At 40.6% G+C, this 23,278-nt stretch overlaps 1 protein-coding gene across 1 annotated transcript in view; it reads right to left on the bottom strand.

Annotated features, from left to right (window-relative positions):
* LOC117516097 overlaps positions 1 to 23,278 on the bottom strand; it is a 91,987-nt gene that overhangs the window by 37,093 nt on the left and 31,616 nt on the right. The gene's annotated exons all lie outside the window — the stretch shown is intronic.

The raw sequence follows: 23,278 nt of genomic DNA, 5'->3' as shown, positions 1-23,278 counted from the left end.
TTATTATATCATTTACTAACAGGGACTTAGAAGAGAGAGATCTAATGTTTAATTGACCACATTTAACTGTTTTAGTCTGTGGTGCAGTTGAAGGTGCTATATTATTTTTTTCTTTTTGAATTTTTATGCTTAAATAGATTTTTGCTGGTTACTGGTGGTCTGGGAGCAGGCACCATCTCTACGGGGATGGAGTAATGAGGGGATGGCAGGGGGAGAGAAGCTGCAGAGAGGTGTGTAAGACTACAACTCTGCTTCCTGATCCCAACCCTGGATAGTCACGGTTTGGAGGATTTAAGAAAATTGGCCAGATTTCTAGAGATGAGAGCTGCTCCATCCAAAGTGGGATGGATGCCGTCTCTCCTAACAAGACCAGGTTTTCCCCAGAAGCTTTGCCAATTATCTATGAAGCCCACCTCATTTTTTTTTTCATTTAACCAGATAGAATTCCATTAAGATTGAAACCTCTTTTACAAGGATGATGTCACCAAGAAAAGCAGCAGCAGACGTCATAATGTGCAGGTTAACATCAACATGAGAACGTCGGTGATAAATAAAATACAATCATCTTGGTCGTAATAACACTGTGCATGGTGTAAAGTCTCAGGCAGATTTAGTTTTAGAAACACAGGCATTGCGCAAAAGAATCACATTCATGATCTCATAGAATAGATCGGAAGCTGTTCATGGAAGTCAGTCTGCGCAGTTTCAGTTCAGATTGGAGAACATTCCAATCAGATGGAGCTGAAATGCTAAAGGCATTCTTTCCTGCTTCAGTGCAGACACGGGGTACACGATAACATGTCATTTGAGCGCAGAGCGTAACAAGTTTCAGATCTCTTAAGTAAGCTGGATAAATAGTTCGGAACCAGACCAATATGAGTTTTGGAAACCGAATCATCTAGTGTGTTTAACGCCTGGCAGACAAGGAGGGCATCGCTTTGGCATACAACTCACAGTGGTGGGTGAGGCGGCTACAACCAGTGATGAATCTCAAGGCGCAATGGTACAGCGGGGTCAAGATACTGTAGACAAGAGGATGAAGCACATCTACGAGGTCTGTCAATAAAGTATAGGTCCTTTTTATTTTTTTCAAAAACTATATGGATTTCATTCATATGTTCTTACGTCAGACATGCTTGAACCCTCGTGCGCATGCGTGAGTTTTCCAAGCCTGTCGGTGACGTCATTCGCCTGTGAGCACTCCTTGTGGGAGCAGTCGTCCAGCCCCTCGTCGGAATTCCTTTGTCTGAGAAGTTGCTGAGAGACTGGCGCTTTGTTTGATCAAAATTTTTTCTAAACCTGTGAGGCACATCGAAGTGGACACGGTTCGAAAAATTAGGCTGGTTTTCGGTGAAAATTTTAACGTCCCGCAGTGCACCCAGGCGCCATCGTCAGCCTGTTTCAAGCTGAAAACCTCCACATTTCAGGCTCTATTGATCCAGGACGTCGTGAGAGAACAGAGAAGTTTCAGAAGAAGTCGGTTTCAGCATTTTATCCGGATATTCCACTGTTAAAGGAGATTTTTTTTAATGAAACACGTGTTTCAGCGTCGGCTCGCAGCCACCGCGATGCTCTGCCACAGGAAAAACACCTCTGTTGGAAGCCTTAAGGACAAGTTGGAACATGTCCAGCTGTTAAACAATTTCTCATATACTCACTCCACTGAAAGCCATCAAAAGCCGCCTGGATTTTACAAATGGTTATCAACACGGAGGTGTTTTTCCTGTGCCGCCGCACCACGCCGGCTGCGTCCCAACGCGCGGACCCGTCCGCACGTCTTTCATTAAAAAAATCTCCTTTAACAGTGGAATATCCGGATAAAATGCTGAAACCGACTTCTTCTGAAACTTCTCTGTTCTCTCACGACGTCCTGGATCAATAGAGCCTGAAATGTGGAGGTTTTCAGCTTGAAACAGGCTGACGATGGCGCCTGGGAGCACTGCGGGACGTTAAAATTTTCACCGAAAACCAGCCTAATTTTTCGAACCGTGTCCACTTCGATGTGCCTCACAGGTTTAGAAAAAATTTTGATCAAACAAAGCGCCAGTCTCTCAGCAACTTCTCAGACAAAGGAATTCCGACGAGGGGCTGGACGACTCCTCCCACAAGGAGTGCTCACAGGCAAATGACGTCACCGACAGGCGTGGAAAAACTCACGCATGCGCACGAGGGTTCAAGCATGTCTGACGTAAAAACATATGAATGAAATCCATATAGTTTTTGAGAGAAGCATGACTTGTTTCTGTAAAGGAAACCTAGCTTCACTCTTAATTTGGAGATCAGGTGTTTAAAATGAACTTGGAAAGAGAGCTCCATATCAATAGTCAATCCTAAATACTTGTAGCTGCTGACTAGCTCAAGAACATTACCTCGGGCAGTTTTGACCGATGACACGTTCTCCAAGGAAACAGGTGATTTAGAGAAAAAAATTCATTTGGATTTTTCTACATTCAAGACTAGTTTTTGAATTTCTCCAGATGGTTCTGCACCACATCAAAAGCGGACTGCAAAAATTCAAATGCCTGTGTCACTAAATTTGAGCAGCAATAGATTACGGCATTATATGGTAAGGACTTGTTGACACATGATGGTCTGCCCAGGATTTATGAAGGGGTGATGCAAAAGGTAGACACTTTATTTTTACATGACATTATAGCATTTGATAAATTTTAAATTTTTACATGACATTATAGCATTTGATAAATTTTAAATTCACATTTCAAGCTTAAAATTTATTTAATTGTTTTAAATCAATTTATCAGCTGAGTTATCAGTACAGTGTGATGTAATTATTAAACTACCCAGGTGGTACACAAGTTGTTTTCTCAGCTCCAGTAAATTTGCTCTAAATTAGGTAGTGTATTGTAGTGCAGTGCAATACAATCACCTCATGCTACATGGGTGTGGTGAACAGCAGCAGTTCATGGGTGATTCTTTAACTACGGGCACTATTGGCGTTGTAAATGTAATTTCCACCACACCATTGCCTTACAATATAAAGCGCCTTGGGGCAACTGTTTGTTGTGATTTGGCGCTATATACATGTGCTCTGATGTCACTGTTTATCTCCATAGAAACTATCCAAACAATCTTTCATACAAACTGTTTAAAGGGACATTACAGTGTTGTGGTGGAAATTACGGCAATAGTGTGGAACAACTACATTTTGTTTAAAAAAAATCACAACAGCTGTATGACATTGAATACCCCAATTATGTTTTGATTATTTTACTGATATTTTATTCAGAGATATTTTAAAACATTAGAAAAAACGTTTCTTTACCATTCATTTTTATCATTGAAGATCAAAAGTCTGGGTGTGGGACAAGCACAAAACGGCAATATTTGCATATAATGATGCTGAAAAAAGGTGAAAAAGTCATCATAGACTACTAGAACAAATTTCTTAACACACTTTCATTGTAAAGATAACTATAAAAGTGTGAAATTTCCCCTTTTTTCTGTTTTTCATACAATATGATCAAAGGACATAATAAGTGCCGTAGTCTAAGAATCACCCTCATATATGGACATATGTCACAGAAGTTGAAAACGAAATGTTTCATGCTTAAATGTTAAACACAACAAGGGCATATTTATACATATGCACACATATAACTGCGGGACTTAAAGGATTTTTCACTAAGGATGTTGTGGTCCAATATTTTACATCAGTATCTGTCCAATGCTGGGCAAAATTGCTACATCAAATATTGAAAAATTAGACTAAATAAATAAATCTGATCCGAGTATTTTATGTTGTGGAATACGTATGTTTTGTTTTGTTTTTTGGAGTAGAATATTTGTTTCTCAGTTTGAGTTGATGTTTTCCTAGATAGCCAGGGTTAGCAAAGTACAGCCAAAACAAATGTCACTTTTGTTGGGAAAACCATATCAGATTGGTCTGTAGTGCATCTGGAAAGTATTCACAGCGCTTCACTTTTTCCACATTTAGTTACATTACAGCCTTATTCCAAAATGGAGTAAACTAATTTATTCCCCTCAAAATTCTATTCACAACACCCCATAATGCCAAAATGAAAAAAGTTTTTTTAAATTTTTGCAAATTTATTCAAAATAAATAAATAAATAAATAAATAAGAAGCCACATGTACAGAAGTATTCACACCCTTTGATCAATACTTTGTTGGTGCACCTTTGGCAGCAATTACAACTTCAACTCTTCTTGAATACAATGCCACAAGCTTGGTGTACCTATCTTTGGGCAGTTTTGCCCATTCCCCTTTGCAGCACCTCTCAAGCTCCATCAGGTTGAATGGGCAGCGTCGGTGCACAGACATTTTCAGATCGCTCCAGAGATGTTCACTCAGATTCAGGTCTGGGCTCTGGCTGGGCCACTCAAGGACATTCACAGAGTTGTCCTGAAGCCACTCCTTTAATATCTTGGATGTGTGCTTAGAGTCACTGTCCTGCTGAAAGATGAGCCGTTGTCCCAGTCTGAGGTCAAGAGCGCTCTGGAGCAGGTTTTCATCCAGGATGTCTCTGGACATTGCTGCATTCATCTTTCCCTCAATCCTGACTAGTCTCCCAGTTTCTGCTGCTGAAAAACATCCCCACAGCATGATGCTGCCACCACCATGCTTCACTGTAGGGATGGTGCCTGGTTTCCTCCAAACATGACGCCTGGCATTCACGCCAAAGAGTTCAATCTTTGTCTCATCAGACCAGAGAATTTTGTTTCTCATGGTCAGAGAGTCCTTCAGGTGCCTTTTGGCAAACTTCCTGCCATGTGCCTTTTACTAAGGAGTGGCTTCTGTCTGGCCACTCTACTATACAGGCCTGATTGGTGGATTGCTGCAAAGATGGTTGTCCTTCTGGAAGGTTCTCCTCTCTCCACAGAGGAATGCTGGAGCTCTGAGTGACCACTGGTTTCTTGGTCACTTCCCTGACTAAGGCACTTCTCCCCAATCACTCAGTTTAAATGGGCGGCCACCTCTAGGAAGAGTCCTGGTGGATCTGAACTTCTTCCATTTACAGATGATGCAGGCCACTGTGCTCATTGGGATCTTCAAAGCAGCAGAAATGTTTCTGTACCCTTCTCCAGATTTATACCTCGAAACAATCCTGTCTCTGAGGTCTACAGACAATTCCTTTGACTTCATGCTTGGTTTTTGCTCTGACATGCACTGTCAGCTGTGGGACCTTATATATACACAGGTGTGTGTCTTTCCAAATCATGTACAATCAAGTGAAATGACCCCAGGTGGACTCCAATTAAGCTGTAGAAACATCTCAAGGATGATCAATGGAAACAGGATGCACCTGAGCTCAATTTTGAGCTTCATGGCAAAGGCTGTGAATACTTATGTACATGTGATTTCTTATTTTTTTATGTGTAATAAATTTGCAAAACTCTCAAAAAAAAACTTTTTTAACACTGTCATCATGGGGTATTATGTGCAGAATTTTGAGGAATAAAATCAATTTCATCCATTTTGGAATAAGGCTGTAACAAAAAAAAAAAAATGTGTAAAAAGTGGAACGCTGTGAATACTTTCCGGATGCACCATAGATGTTGGTAGATACTGTAGGTTCCAGTATCGTATCTGGCATCCCTTTTTTCACATGAAACCACCGTAATTAATTGTAAAAGGTCAATAAAACAATTTGCAGAATATGACTTCTTTAATACCTCCAGTGCGCCTGTGAAAAAGCAGCTGGGATTGCAAAAGTGATTCACTTCATATGGAGATTGGTTTTTAAGATTTACATTCACACATCAGCATTGATGCAGTCACTCGCTCACACACGATATGCTTACACAGACATTTGGAAATTCTATTTTATACATCAAGCTGGGAGGTTTTTGCCTTTCTTTGTCTACAATCGTGTACCTGAAATGCAAAAAGCAGCGGCACACAGCGAATAGTTTACTTTAAGATTAAACAGAGCGAGCGCGAGAGTCACACAAGAACTGGTGAGGGAAAAAAAACAGGGGCACCAGATGTTCTTTGATGTTTATAATAGCATATATTATTAATATTAATTAGACCACATAGTCAATGACGCATTTGGGATGTTTCCAAGTCAATTAAGCCAAATGGCATTCAGGAGGCTGTGGAACAATATTTCAAGGCAGGTGTTCAGAACTCCCTGGGTAAATCTTTTTATCTGCATGCTAGGAAAACAAGCATTTTGAGCTTAATTTGAGCCTCATATCTGCAATAATAATTAAAAAGAGGATTAAAAGACAGATGTGTGTGTGAGAGAGACAATGTGTGTGTGTGTGTGAGTGAGAGAGAGAGAGACATATACATATATAGAGAGAGAGAGAGGCCAAAAAGCCAACAGGTATTCGAGTCAGACCTAAATAAGAGCTGAATTTGTCGAGAGCAACACAGGACCGCATTAGAACCCATCCCAGTTCGCTAATCCGTGCTTCCAAACTAAAGATACCATTCACTCTTCACTCACCGTCGGCTCTAACGATCACAGTAAAAGCGGTGTAGAAGGGACTAAAACGTGTGTGAGGATGACATCATTGCATGGTGTCTGCTCACTGACCTTGAGGTTAAGAGGACTGAATGGGACTAATTAATAACTGTCAGGAAATTTTGTGTTTTTTTTAACCATATTTTGTATTCAGAGATGGGATGTAGCCGCTCTAATGTAGGTCAGAACCCACTATCAAGCACAACACGTTATTTTTGCTTTTCCTAATTGCAGATTATAATTTGTGTCAAAGTGTATCTTCAAATCTTGTCTTGATTAGATACTGAAAAGAAGCATTTTACAGCATAAGCCTTCCTTTGGAACTGTTGCATGATTCTTGATTTAAAAGGGGTTTTAGTGTGCAAAATGGGTTTATGTACCTTTTATAACTGGCATTTCACATTTAACATCCCCAAAGTCTAAAAAAGGAACTGCTGTCTCAACTCGAAAAACTGATGTCACAATTTGCATAGATTTTTAAAGTTATTTCAACTTAGCCATTACTGAGTTAATGCCACATGACTACTTTATATAAGTATATGTGAGTTTTACTATATATATATATATATATATACACACACACACAGGACATGGAAGAGAGGACACTATATCCAGCAGAGACATACAGTAAGTCTGCAAGTCTTGAATACGCTGTATACGCTTTATTATTACATTATTATTTATTATATTTTATCTTGATCTTACTGGGTACAGTCAGGGTAATTTCCAGTCTGTTCACATGGATAATAGCAGGATAATAACAGCTCAACACTGTGCGCAAATATGTCATCATTTCAGGTGCAAGTGGCCACTACACTGAGATACTAACTGCAAACTTGTTGCCCATTCACATGTTTAGTTGCTAAATCGCGTCTTTAACTGCTCTCCAACAGTACAGATCAATATCAGAATTTGGATGCCCTTCCTGACACAATTTCAGATTTACATAGAGAGATATGCTCATAGTTCCTGGTGTTTCCAATCAGTTTCTCAGCCAGGTACTATCAGGACCTCCTCTGCTTCACTCTGAGTCTCTCTCTGATTTATCCTGAGATGGGAAACTCTGGGTTTTCACCTCCATAACAGCTGATTTAAGTTAATCAACACATTATAGGTTGTATGCGTGTGTATAAAACTTCACACTTGATGCTGTGATCTTTGCCAAATAAATGAATAGCTAACCAGCAGCACTTGCGAAGCTGAGTGAGGAGATGAAATGTCTGGGTTTGCAATAGTCTTGGATTAAGACTAAAGGTCCGGTCACATGACACTTAACGAAGGGCAACGAAGCCCAAACGAAACAACAAATCTGGACTTTCGTTGGCATTGTTTAACCTTCGCTCAGCTTCGTTCCTGCAGCTGGCGCTTCGTCAGGATTTTTAAACTGTTGAAAAAATTGAACTGCCGCCAAAACCCTCAATACGTCCGTATTTCATTCTGCTGTTGTTCTTGACATTTTTTTTATTGTTTGCTTAGTTTTTGTAACGTTAGCATTTAGTATGACTTCATTCAACCTGCTGAATGTTTTCACACAGTGCAGAAGCCAGTTTGTGAGTGCTCCTTCTACCGCTGCGTTCATGTACCGTCGGAAACTACAGAGCAAACTCTGCCTGTTTGCTTGGATTATTTTTATCTGGGTGGGGGAGTCAGCTTCACTGGGTTCAGGTGCCTTATATAGACCAGAATTAATCTTTTGTGTGGATGCAATGAATTATTTGACCACAAATAAAATGAAAACCACGCTCCTGCTACAAGCAACTGCTGAATTTGAAACAACAAAAAAGTCATGTAATTTCCAACAGTACTTGAGTGCAGCATCAGCAGCAGCCATTGCTTCCTGCGTGCGCTTATTATTTTTTATTAAATATAATAATATGAGTGTAGGAATGACAATCTAGCCCTTATGTACATGTGGCAACAGGTAGATGATTCAGATAATTACTCATATATAAGAGCTGTTCTGGAAGGCAATATTCGCATTGTGGATCAGTGGCAGTTCATGGAATTACCGCACACGATGAGTCAATGCGCAGTCAATTTACTGCTCTCATATAGTCAATCATCTTTATACCTATATTTATTCTCCCTTTTGACAGTTTTCTGTTTAAATCAATATATATGGCCTAGTAATGTAATACAGTGATACAGCAGCCACCATGACACACCAGCGTTTTTTGTTTTTAATTGGAGCAAGACGGAGCGCACAGCGTGTCGTCAGTCTGAACCAGATAGTGAGGATTCTGATGAGGAGATGATCCCTCTTTTGTTCTGGACAAGGAACCAGAGCAGGTGGATCCACCAATATGCGCACAGATCTTCATAGTGGGTTGGATCGCGTGCTTCTGTTTGCAGTTTCTCCAGGACTCAGGCACTATGAGCTCCATCCCAAGGCCGAGTCCTGAAACGCAGAGATGCAGACACACACTGTTCCAACAGTGGCTCCAGGCACGTTTCGTTTAAAGCGTGGAGATCAACATTAGCTTTGGTTTTGTTTTGTTCCTCTTTCATTCCTTGTGTGCTCTTGATTTGCAGGCTATTCTGTGATAAAACTCGTTCGTTGACCTCGACTATTTGTGACTTTTTTACTTTTTTCCCTTCTTTCAGGAATCGTCATATGCCATGTGACCGGGCCATAAGATCCAGGCTTTCAATGACCTCTGTAATTGCAAACAAAGGTTTCTGTACCAAATATTAAGGTCTGTTTTTCAATTGTATGCAATATTTATTTCATATAAATGAATTATTTAAAAATCATACAATGTGATTTTCTAATTTTTTCTAGATTCTGTCTCTCGCAGTTGAAGTGTACCTACGATAAAAATTACAGACCTCTCCATTCTTTGTAGGTGGGAAAACTTGCAAAATTGACAGTGGACCAAATATTTATCTGCCTCACTGTATATCAGCGGTGACATTCACATTTATCAATCTGTGGTCTTCAAGATCGAGAAATACCTGGGAAGAGCTTACTGAGTCATGAGGTCACTGCACAGAGGTATTAGTGATGCACATAACTTTGCGAGTCCAAGTCTTTAGGATCCTGTTCCTTCCTGTCTTTCAGAATGGTTGTGAGACTTCCCAATACCCAAAGGCTATGACTGGATGTCTTTGGTACTAGGTCTCTTCGGAGGATGCATGAGTACCACTGGAATGTCAAATGAAGGGTTACTTGAGGAGACCGAGATGAGGAGTACCACTTGGATTGTGAGTGAATGTCGGCTACAATGTTTTGGCCATAGAGCACATTTCTCTGGCCATGATTCAGCATGCAGGTGTGTCAGATGTGAGGACCGAACCGGCTGGAGAAGCCCAAGGGGATGCCCACGTTTCACCTGGTTGCAGCAAATGGATGGTTACTTTCAAGAGGTGGGGATGGACCGGTTGTCTGCAAGGTTGTTTGTCATCTAGGACCTAATTTGGTTCTGTAGTGTGATGGATGCATCAGTGCACAGTAGTAGATCATGCTCCCATAACTGACATGACGTCACCACAATGTAGTCACGTGCAACACATGAGAAGGTGCACAAACCTATGAGTCATGAAATTGCACGACTGCAACAACACCAGCAAAACTAGAAACCCAGAGTGACATACCGTAATCACATCCTACTCCTTTTTAGAGAACATTAGCAGCTGCATTTTGAAGCATCTGAAGTCTTCTTGTGCAAGTAAGTATAGAATAAAACATTACAATCATCAGGTCTGGAGAAAACAAAAGCATGAGCCAGGATTTTGGTTTGGGGATGCATCACATTTTTAGAACCTGTTTTTAAGACACCTGCTGACTTATATTAGCGTGTTGAAAAGGTGACATAACAATGACCCCTTTAAGGCACTGGATGTTTGACGCCACTCTAAAATCCAGCACTTTATCCAGATTTATAGCACAAAGACACTGTCTCTCACTCCGACAGCCTTGACTGTACTATATTTGCTATCCATATTGAGAACATCAATAACTTCATGAGCACCATAGGCCTAGTATGAATAATGCAGCCACTAATTCTGGGCTAATCAATGCTCCTCAAGATGAACATCTGGCAGTGGTAATTCTTCCTCTGCATCTCCGCTCTCCTGAATTAGAAAACACTCTCGCTCTTTCTCTCTCTCTCTCTCTACGTCCAACCATCGAGACAGGCAGACTTGATCAGTTACAACCCCCCACCTCTGAAAAAACTTATCCCTGTTATTAAACCCTCATCAAGTGGTGCGAGTTCTCCATATGTGTAGGATTTACCTATCTGTCCCGCAGCAGACCTGCGTGTTGAGCCAGGGCCAGCAGCGTGTGATTGTGTTAATTAATCTGTCATTGTGAGCGCGGGGAGCAGCTGCAGAGGTCTCTGGGATATATTGTCAGAGCTAAACAATGCGGTGCTAAGCCCCCAGAGTGAGTCTACCATTACACAGGGCTAAGAGCAGGGAGAAGAAGAGGAAGGGGTGGGTGGGGGGTGTTGGTGGTGGGGGAGCCTGCCGGATTCATCATTGACTAAAGCAATGACGCCTGACCTTTACAATGAATTAGTTTCCATGCTTAATATTGACTGAAATTAGAGTCTGATGCTGAATGTGCCATCCCAGAAGTGCGTACGCTCAAATCCTCAGCTATCATAAACGTTTCTCGAAGTAACACCGTATGGTCTTGGAGATAGGAAGAGAGGAGGGAAAATAAAAACAACACAGCTTGAATATGTTTCTTAAAGAGCAACCAGAGAGGGATCTCTGGCCATAAAACATGAACATTTACATGTAAATATGCAGATAGCAGTATCTGTGTGTACAATGTGGAAACAAAACATCTAATGAGATTAGACCTGATCCATTTATCTCTGCTATACGGACATCATTTAAGAGGATACTGGATCAAATCCCACAAGAGCACATCGGGCTTAGATGTTCGCTCACAGCCCGGCCCTGGAAGAACTTAATGATAGTCGTGAGCTATGAAGAAACAGAATGAATTTATTTTGCTGTCTTCCATTAACAACACTGTAATAGCATTAATTTAGGCTCATGATATCATGTTAGCAGGATGCCATGACAAGAAAGACATTTACCCAGAGATCTGGCTCCTCCAAATCACCAGGTGGAACAGAAGACTATCAATAAAAATACCAGGTGGTAGATCAAATCATAAAAATCACTGGGTGGTATATATCAAATCATTAAAAACACCAGATGGCATGCATTAACATCTTGTGCCCCCGTAGGCAAGGGGTGGGGATGTGACAGATATAAAATAGAGGGTACTAATTATCCCTCTGATTCAACATCATGCCATTATATTTAAAAGCAAGGGAAAAGTCCTTGTGGATGACAGAAATATCTGTGCTGGTGCTGCTGACCCTATGCTTTATGTCCACCAACATTAAGAGGGATGAAATATGATGCCACAGCTGTCACTTAGCTATATTTATGGGAAAAAACACATAAACTCTAAAAGCACACATTAGAGGGTTTTAGTCTGTCAAGAAGGTACAGTATTTACTCTAATACAGGTAGAATTCCTGAATCCATCCCTTTATCCAGATCAGGCACCAAATCCAGAATAACTGATCTGTACCATGTCAGCAGCATGACTCACGTCTCGTGACCACGAGAAATAGTTGTAACACACCTCTCTGACCTTAGTCATTATTTGCTTTTCTTTCTTCCTTTTTTACCCGAGACCATCAAATATGATCATCGGGTATTGCGAAGACTTTGCATCTGTCCATCTGTCTGTGCTCAACATAAGTCCAGTCCTATTACTGCCAGACTCTTCAAATTCACAGGGAGGGACACAGACCTTGGACAAGTTCAAAGATGGCTAACCTGGACGTAGATTAAGAAGTTAAAAAGTCGCATTCTGTCCCTATTTTTATGGTATGATCTCACATACGGTGTGGTGACTTCACTTCCTGGTGTCACTAGCTGCTAACTTCACTTTGATTTTAGCTAAATATAACACCTTTATCATATAATATGTAAATGCTAGTGAGAAATAAATACTGTAAACTCTGTTTTTGTAACCTGATAGCACCTGTGGAGTGATTTGCAAGACATCTAGTGGACATTAGCATGGTGACGACAAGAAGTACGTTACTGAACATGTACAAATTGTAAGTAAGACAATAGGATCTTAATAATTAATGTAAATACCAACAAATGTTTCATTGATTTTTATTCCCAATTCCAATGAAGTTGGGATGTTGTGAAAAATGTAAATAAAAACAGAATATAATGATGAAATCCTCTTCAATCTATATTCTATTGAATACACCACAAAGACAAGATATTTAATGTTCAAACTGATAAACTTTATTGTTTTTGTGCAAATATTTGCTCATTTTGAAATGGATCCCTGCAACACATTTCAAAAAAGTTGGGACAGTGGTATGTTTGCCACTGTGTTACATTGCCGTTCCATCTAACAACACTCGAAAAGCATTTGGGAACGGAGGACACTAATTGTTAAAGCTTTGTAGTTGGAATTCTTTCCCATTCTTCTTGATGTAGGACTTCAGTTGTTCAACAGTCCGGGGTCTTTGTTGTCGTATTTTGCATTTCATAATGCGCCACACATTTTCAATGGGCGACAGGTCTGGACTGCAGGCAGGCCAGTCTAGTACCTGTTTTACTACGAAGCCACGCTGTTGTAACCCATGCAGAACGTGGCTTGGCATTGTCTTGCTGACATAAGCAGGGACATCCCTGAAAAAGACGTTGCTTGGATGGCAGCATGTGTTGCTCCAAAACCTGGATGTACCTTTCAGCACTGATGGTGCCATAACAGATGTGTAGTTGCCCATGCCATGGGCACTAACACACCCCCATACCATCACAGATGCTGGCTTTTGAACTTTGCACTGGTAACAATCTGGATGTTTTTTTTCCTCTTTTGTCCGGAGGACACGACGTCCATGATTTCCAAAAACAATCTGAAATGTGGACTCATCAGACCACAGCACACTTTTCCATTTTGTGTCTGTCCATTTCAAATGAGCTTGGTCCCAGAGAAGGTGGCAGCGTTTCTGGATGTTGTTGATGTATGGCTTTCGCTTTGCATAGTAGAGTTTTAACTTGCACTTGTAGATGTAGCGACGAACTGTGTTAACTGGCAGTGGTTTTCTGAAGTGTTCCTGAGCCCACGCAGTAAGATCCTTTACACAATGATGTCGGTTTTTAATGCAGTGTCGCCTGAGAGATCGAAGGTGACGGACATTCAGTGTTAGTTTTCGGCCTTGCTGTTTACGTGTAGCAAATTCTCCAGATTCTCTGAATCTTCTGATCATTTTATGGACTGTAGATGACGGAATCCCTAAATTCCTTGCAATTGAACATTGAGAAACATTGTTCTTTAATTGGTGGACTATTTTTTTCATGCAGTTGTTCACAAAGTGGTGATCACCCCATCTTTGCTTGTGAATGGCTGAGCCTTTTGGGGATGCTCCTTTTATACCCAATCATGACACATGTGTTTCCAATTAGGTGTTCTTTGAGCATTCATCAAATTTCCCAGTCTTTTGTTGCCCCATCCCAACTTTTTTGAAACATATTGCAGGCATCCATTTCAAAATGACCAAATATTTGCACAAAAACAACAAAGTTCATCAGTTTGAACATTAAATATCTTGTCTTTCTGGTGTATTCAATTGAATATAGGTTGAAGAGGATTTGCAGTGTGTGTGTGTGTGTGTGTGTGTGTGTGTGTGTGTGTGTGTGTGTGTGTGTGTGTGTGTGTGTGTGTGTGTGTGTGTGTGTGTGTGTGTGTGTGTGTGTGTGTGTGTATATATATATATATGTATATGTATATATATATATATATGTATATATATGTATATGTATAGCTCCAGGAACTTAAGTGCTGAGATCCTACCTTTCCCGAAAGGGTAGGACACGGTGTTCATGTTGGGCACGGACACGGAGTCCATGCCTGACATGGCGTGGACTTCAAGAAGCTGGCTGCACTTTCTAGGTCCTAACTTCTGAACAATTTCATTGATATCATAGACATCCCCATCTCATTTTTCCATTTGAATCTTAGCAGTGATCTGTTTTCTTGATGTCCAGTACACTAGCAGAATGAAGATATCAGTGTCATCCCTTAGGATTCGGATGGTCTGTGCATCATCTGCCACAGCCTTGAGCATGTAGGTGCAGAGAGTAATGTCTGCCTCAGCATGAGTGACAATACAGTCCACCTTGTTGACAAGCTAGATGTTGTTTGGAAGTGAGTAGTCACATAGGATGTTGTTGAGCAAACTTTTGTTACGAGCATTGTCAAGAATTCCTTCTCGACATGGAAGTGGAGTGTTGGGAGTCAGCCTGATTTCTTGGTCTTTAGAACACTGAACTCTTTGATCATACAACCATTTTCTTGGAATCAGGAGGGTACTGAGCCAGTTGAGCACCAAAGCTTGCAGCCAGGTCACTGGTAGACCCAGCGACGGGCCAGACTACATGGTACAAAAGCTGACCTGCATCCACTAAAACCACATCTGGAGCAGATGGACCTGTGGCAAAGACTCCTAAAGATTTGACAAGCACAAGCACAGCCTTTTTTCCTTTTCTAAGGAAGCCATACTCATCAACCAGGGCTGGAGGAACTGAACTAAGCTCAAACGGAAGACGGCGGCCGCCATCTTGAATTCTGAAAAATGCTCAATGTTGTACAAGTAGCAACCATGCTCATTTTGCTTTTTGGGGCATGTACAATATATTTCTGCAAAATGAGTTTACAGTAATTACCATTTCCGGGTCTTGTACAGGACATATAGGGCTGGCTACTAGAATAATGCACATGAAATCATTGGAAGCGTTTTGATTTGTGGTTTCTCTCCAGTGATACAAGCAATATACATGGTATTGCATGTACAGACCCCTCAGTGAATGCAATGTATTTGATATGGCTGCACATTTGTGAACCATCTAGCAGGTGCCAGTGATCATCAGGTGGCAGCACCGCACACAGTGTCCTTTTCAAAAGCTATAACCTAGCCTTGGTCATAGCCATTACCAGTGATGCCGGTAACACGTTACTTAGTAACGCGTTACTCTAATCTGACCACTTTTTTTTAGTAACGAGTAATCTAACGCGTTAATCTTTCCAAATCAGTAATCAGATTAAAGTTACTTCTCCATGTCACTGTGTGTTACTATTATTTTTCATTGTGGGTCGATAGCAGCATTAAACTTGGTCCGTGGGCAGGAGGTCGGGGTTCGACTGAACTGACCACTTTCAGCGAGCTGTGAGCTTTTCATCCACGGTTTTTTGCAGCTGCTCGACTCGTCATCACCTCTTAAAGCACGGTGATCAGCACACCTGCACTGAGCTTTACAAAGTAATTTTTATGCTTTATTTTTCTCCTTTATTTATAATTCTGAGCTGAGCCGCTCCGTATCGTCTCGTTAAAAACAGCTGATCCTCCGCGACGCGTCAACAACTAACACTATTTTCCACTCAAATGCACCTAAACTCTCTTTCTGAGGACCACATGATGTGAAAATGCAATAAAACTTTCTTACGTGTAAATCTGGTCATGTTTTCTGCATAAATAAATGTTATCCATTCTTTGTGCTCAAACGCCAAAGCAGGGGCGAATCCAGATGGAATGGGGGCGTGGGGCAGGGATGTGCCCCCCTCACAACACCCCTAGATTAAAGGTCCAGTTTTGAAGCCTTTTTTTTACTACAACTACTAATACTACTTAAAATAATATTAATTTTGACAAGTAAAATGTTTAGAGAGAATTTAAATGTTAGAAAAATACTAGAATTAATTTAATAGTTACATTTATAAACAATGTAGGTTCAAAATTGCAAGTTTTACTGTTACAGTGCTGTCAACAGTTAAATATGAGGTCAAGAAAGAGGTCTTTATTTTACTTTTTATAAAACAAGTATTTATTTTCATTGAAGTCAAGAAAGGGTGACTATAAAGTAAGTTTTGGCAAAACAGGTATCATTGTCATGTTGAGGTGGGTTGTTGTCGGCAGCTGGGGAAAGTAACTAAAAAAGTAACTAGTAATCTAACTTAGTTACTTTTACAATTGAGTAATCAGGAAAGTAACTAAGTTACTTTTTCAAGGAGTAATCAGTAATTGGATTACTTTTCCAAAGTAACTGTGGCAACACTGGCCATTACAGAATTCTCATTCTGTTGTATTCATGCCATATTTGCCTACACAGTGGGCATCAAATTTCTCACCACATTTGCTACTTTAAGAGTGTTAGCTGACGCAGACGTGAAAGTCGGAGCACACCAACAACAGTCGGAGGCAGATGAACTGCAAGTTGAACCATAATCATAATTGTCCATAAGCTACTGCATCCACCAACCATCCAGCAGGTGCCAGACAGGTCTACTGGCAAATCAAAATGTCTTTTTCAAATGAACTGGTTCACCACAAACTAATCATGTTACCTCATTATGTGCTCATTTTAATTTGTTGAGTTACAAAATGATCAAGCTTAATAGCAGGGATTACCTTGGGCTGACTTGTGTTTTGATTTGGTACTGTGCAAATACATTGAACTGAATACACTGAATTGCCTGTTTTGGAATTATTGTCTACACAATCTGACTTGGACAAACTGTCTCAGTCACCCACTCATCGACACTTTTCAGTCCCTCTGGAATTTTACAATGCCGGGATTTCATCAATTAGTATCTGTGTATCTTTCTATATATAGATATAGAGAGATCTGTCCATCTATCTGTCTCTATATGTACATGTATGTTGGTTTAATTCTTTGTTGAATTAATTGCTGAAATCATGGCATTGCAAAATCCTGCAAGGTCTGCACTTTTGCTGTCCAAGCTATATGCTATTACCAGCAAGGGGAATATTAACCAAGTCGGACGGAGCATAGCAACACGGCCTCCATATTTGTATTGGTTAGTAACAGAGTGGCTCATGCCAGGTACATGTGTGAGTGAGATATTTTCCACTGTACCAAACACTGCTGTGTTCTTGATTGTATTGCAAACCAAGAGGAGAGCCTGAACCTTAAGCTTTGACTGCTACCACTTTGTGGCAAACGGGAAAGGAAGTGCTAAAAAAAAAAAATCAAAATTAAATATAATAATAACATGTATTATGATAATAATAATAATAACAATAACATGTATGTCTGTGAAATGCATTTTGTGACAGGTAATGGTTTTTAGAAAAAGTAAGGGACAGAAGTAAGGAGGGTAATAAGCATACATTTGTGAATGCTTTTTACTATATGCATGAATTTGTGTGTTTATATGATGGCGGACTGAATTTTAAAAGAAATCAATAAAGGTGGAGCTGGCTGAGGGAGGATGGTAATATTCTGAGAAAAAGCCAGATTTTACAAAAATAGACATACATTAAAAAAATCAAACAGCAGACATCTCTGTGCCAGATAACATCTCTAAACCCAATCACGCTCAACAGATTACTAAAATAAGGACTCTGGTTGTTCACTCGAATGCTTGTTTATACCTAAAATGAATATAACAAAGGCCATGAAATGAAGTGAACATGGCACGATGGCCAGCTGACTAGGAGGATGTGGATTCACATTTTCGACACTAACATACATATGACTAGTCTAAGATCGTCAAAGTGTAAGGTACTATCATTGAGGCAAACTTTATATAACGGCTGAGTGGGTCCTTGTCATTTGACTGGTGCTTTGTATGTCACATGAAGTGGATTAATTCATCCCATTTGTGTTGCATTGCATTTAGATTGCGGCTTAGTTCCATTTAGAGTGTAAATTTGGTTCCATACATTTGGTACCATTGCACTCTGCGCACGCATGCACGCACGCGCGCGCGCACACACACACACACACACACACACACACACAAAAGAAATCCACTGTGCTGGCTGGAGACTGTTAGCAGGAAGAAAGAAGAAAAGCTGGACTCATTTCTGACATGATTTTTTTTTCCGCTGCACTGAGGACGTACGAGGTCTGTCCGTAAAGTATCGGACCATTGGCTGGGAAAAAAAACTGGCTTACCTGGAGGATTGCAAACCTAATCACCCTCGAAGTACTCTCCTTGGGACTCCACACACTTCTCCCAGCGGTGTCGCCACTGTTGGAAGCATTCCAAAAATGGCTTTTTCGGGATGGCGCGCAGCTCCGCCGTCGTCGCAGCCATAATGTTCTCTCTTGTCTCAAATCGGCTTCCTTTTAATGGTATTTTAAGTTTTGGGAAGAGCCAAAAGTCACAAGGGGCCATGTCAGGGGAGTAAGGCGCCTGTTGAACCACCGGAGTCTGGTTTTTGGTCAAATAAGTCTGAATTAAATGAGAGGAATGAGCTGGCGATTGTCGTGGTGGAGGCGCCAATTTCCTCCGGCCCACAACTCCGGTCTTTTGTGCCGCACACTATCACGTAGACAACGCAGGACATCCCTGTAATACTCCTTTGTTATTGTTTGACCCTGTGGTGCGTACTCGTGGTGTAGCATACCACGGGAGTAAAAAAAAACAGCATTACCTTGATGTTGCTGCACACTTGGCGCGCCTTCTTCGGTCTTGGCGATGTGGAATGCTTCCACTGTGACGACTGAAATTTGGTTTCCAGGTCGTACCCGTACACCCAGGACTCACCTCCGGTGATTATGGTGTCCATAAAGCTGGGATCAGTGTCAATGGAGTCCAGCATGTCCTGTGAGACTTCCACACGGAGGTGCTTTTGCTCCGCCGTCAGCAACCTCGGCACGAACTTCGCCACCACTCGTTTCATGCCCAAATCGTCTGTTATGATAGAATGTGCCGAAGTCTTGCTAATGTCCACTTCCTCAACAATTTCTCGGACAGTCAAGCGACGATCCCGCATAACCACAGCGTGTACTTTGGAAACAATCTCATCATTTCGGCTCGTTGATGGCCACTCCTTAATCCGTGTGCTGCTCATGGCTTCATTTCCGAAAGCCGTTTGGATTTTTCAAATAGTTTCTGCCTGGCTGTCGCCAAGTTTCTGGCAGAATTTAATGCAGTAACGCTGCTCCAAGCGTTCGGCCATTTTCTCACAAGAAAAAAAATCCGACAAGGGAGGTGGAGCGCTCCTCCCACAAGCTGTGCCCACAGGCGAATGACGTCGCCGACAGGCATGGGGAAACTCACACATGCGCACGAGGGTTCAACCTTGGCTGATGCAATTGTACGTGATTCAAATCCATTTAATTAAAAATAATAATAAAAAGGACCTATACTTTACGGACAGACCTCGTACAAAGTTGACGACCCGGTTGCTTGTATGTCATACACACACACACACAAAATCCACTCCGCTGTAAGCCGTCTGGGTGCATGAAGAGCTGTTCACATGTAACGCTGACATGATTTTTGGCTGGACTGAGGAACTACACAAAGTCTTTTTTTTTTTTTATGGAAGTCAGAAGTCAGTGCACAGCATCACTGGACTACACGTTACAGCGGAACACCAAAATGTAAGTCCCTTTTCTGTTGTTTATAAATTAATAAAATATCAAAGGACAAGAATCTATTTTAGCCGTTATATAAAACAAATAATGAAAGTTTTTACATTCTTTCAATGGAACGAATATTTAAACCAAACCATTTAAACCAAACCATTCAACTCGGCTTTGCCTCGTTGAATGGTTTGTTCCAGCTTTCACCTCATGAAATATTCGTAACATTGAACTCATAAACATTCATTATTTGTATAACAATTCTCCCTCCTGCATATAGGAATCGACCCAGAGTGCATTATTTCATCAATATTTGTTTCCAGTCAAATTTTCAAACCCATTTTTTACAGCAGTTGACATTTGCGTTTTATTTCTCTATGTATCTATGAGAAAACTGTGCAAGTTTATCCAATTTTGCAAGAGTGTGACCACGAAGGCTTGGAGAAAGATTTATGTCAGGTTTGTGATCTCAACAAGGACAGCTGTGGTGTGGACACTGGACTTTGAAGCAGTTAGCACTGCTAGCTACGAGTGATGTCTGTGCTTACCAGCATACTGACTGTGGCTGGACAAGTTAAAGAATCAAGAAACATAAAGGTGACAATGTAAATTCATTGTTTAATGACCCATCATGCAGAACTTGGGGAACTTTAAAATATCAAAATATATGAAGCCCTGTGAAGCCAGAAGCAACATTGTACAGCAGGGTGCTATTCTGCGTGGCTGCTTTGTGCCGCTTCAGGAAAAGTAAAATCAGTGGGATGTGGTTGTGTATATGTATTTATTATGTGTTACTTAGTTTGTCCAGTCTAGTTTACACTTATTTTATGTATTTTTAATCCTGACTGTATCAGTTACAGTGTAACCAAAAGTATAGCTGATGGTAAAGGCCTTCAAAATAAGGTAAATATTAACAGCCTGTCCCATACAGTGGCTTGGATGTGACTATATGCAATAGGGAGTATTGCAAATAAGTAATGTTCAGTGCCTTTTGTTCAAATACTCAGGATAAGACCAAACAACTTTGAGCAAAGAGATCAGCGTCATAACAGAACGCCGTAGTTAACACCATAGTACATTATTGGTAATGGAAAAACACTGAATTGTTAACTCAGCCACGGTGGATAGCAAGCTAATGCAGATAATACAACCCCAATTCCAATGAAGTTGGGATGTTGTATGAAATGTAAATAAGAACAGAATACGATTTGCAAATCCTCTTCAACCTATATTCAATTGAATACACCACAAAGACAAGATATTTAATGTTTAAACTGATAGACATTTTTCTTTTTGTACAAATATTTCTGGGAAAAGACAAAAGACCGGGAAAGTTGATGAATACTCAGAGAACACCTGTTTGGAACATTCCACAGGTGAACAGGTTAATTGGAAACAGGTGAGTGTCATAACTGGGTATAAAAGGAGCATCCCTAAAAGGCTCAGCCATTCACAAGCAAAGATGGGGCAAGGTTCACCACTTTGTGAACAACTGAGTGAAAAAATAGTTCAACAGTTTAAGAACAATGTTTCTCAACATTTAATTGCAAGGAACTTAAGGATTCCATCATCTACAGCCCGTAATATAATCAGAAGATTCAGACAATCTTAAGAATTTTCTACACGTAAACGACAAGGCCGAAAACCAACATTGAATGCCCGTGGCCTTTGATCCCTCAGGCAGCACTGCATTAAAAACCGACATCATTGTGTAAAGGATCTTACCGTGTGGGCTCTGGAACATTTCAGAAAACCATTGTCAGTTAACACAGTTCATCGCTACATCTACAAGTGCAAGTTAAAACTCTACCATGCAAAGCAAAAGCCATACCTCAACAACATCCAGAAACGCAGCCACCGCCTTCTTTTGGGTCCGAGCTCATTTGAAATGGACAGACGCAAAGTGGAAAAGTGTGCTGTGGTCTGATCAGTCCACATTTCAAATTGTTTTTGGAAATCATGGATGTTGTGTCCTCCAGATAAAAGAGGGAAAAGACCATCCAGACTGTTACCAGCGCAAAGTTCAAAAGCCAGCATCTGTGATGGTATGGGGGCGTGTTAATGCCCATGGCATGGGCAACTTACACATCTGTGATGGCACCATCAATGCTGAAATGTACACCCAGGTTTTGGAGCAACACATGCTGCCATCAAAGCAATGTCTTTTTCAGGGACGTCCCTGCTTATTTCAGCAAGACCGTGCCAAGCCACATTCTGCATGTGTTACAACAGCGTGGCTTTGTAGTAAGAGTGTGGGTACTAGACTGGCCTGCCTGCAGTCCAGACCTGTCGCCCATTGAAAATCTGTGGCGCATTATGAAGCACAAAATACAAAGACAGAGACCCTGGATTGTTGAACAACTGAAGTCTTACATCAAGCAAGAATGGGAAATAATTCTACCTACAAAGCTTCAACAGTTAGTGTCCTCAGTTCCCAATGCTTATTGAGTGTTGTTAGAAGGAAAGGTGATGTAACACAGTGGTAAACATTCCACTGTCCCAGCTTTTTTGAAACGTGCTGCAGGCATCCATTTCAAAATAAACAAATATTTGCACAAAAACAATAAAGTTTATCAGTCTGAACATTAAATATCTTGTCTTTGCGGTGTATTCAATTGAATATAGGTTGAAGAGGATTTGCAAATCATTGTATTCTGTTTTTATTTACATTTTACACAACGTCCCAACTTCAATGGAATTGGGGTTGTAATAAATAAATTACATCAATCCATTTTTAGAATAGTTATAAAATGGTAAGGCAGAATTGTGTAAAACCCATAAGTGCACTTTGCAGACTCCTTTACAATCATTACCAAAAAGTAGTACATGCAAGTATGTTTCAAGTATACTTCCAGTTTACTTTTTATATACTTATCAGTACTATTTTTTGGTAAGGGAAGCTATTTATATGCTATCAAGCAAATTAAGATAGCTAAGCTAATATGCTGAGCCACTGTTGCGTCAGGTCAGCCGCGCGTTGCTGCATCTAACACACAGCAGAATCATCTTGGCCATGCTATGGCTGTGTCAGACAGCTACCAAGAGTGGCTGCTATCCAGATAATAAATTAACAATTACATGTACTACATTATTCTGTTACAACTGACCAAAAATCATGTTCGTTTTTGTTTTCGCCAAATCAGTTCACCTGTGTGTGACTCCATCTTGTTCTTTTTTAACACAAACAAAAAAAGAACATGCTTCATTAACCTTGTGTAGCTCTAATTTACCAAGCTAAAGACAAATATTTCTTTGCTGAGCAAGTCTCCATGGTTGCGTTGTGGTACGCACAAAAAAGAAAAAAAAACTTTTTTCATGCATGCAGTGTAATCCAGCGGTATGCTTTAAAAAATACTGTTTTTAGAAGAAAAAACTATTCCAAATCAATATTTGATTTGGCCATTTCTAAGATTACCAGTTTCAAACT

Source organism: Thalassophryne amazonica, chromosome 8 (assembly GCF_902500255.1).
Source record: "Thalassophryne amazonica chromosome 8, fThaAma1.1, whole genome shotgun sequence".
NCBI classification, from domain to species: domain Eukaryota; kingdom Metazoa; phylum Chordata; class Actinopteri; order Batrachoidiformes; family Batrachoididae; genus Thalassophryne; species Thalassophryne amazonica.
The sequence above is the reverse complement of the archived record's forward strand: the minus strand, read 5'-3'. Positions and strand labels throughout refer to the sequence as shown.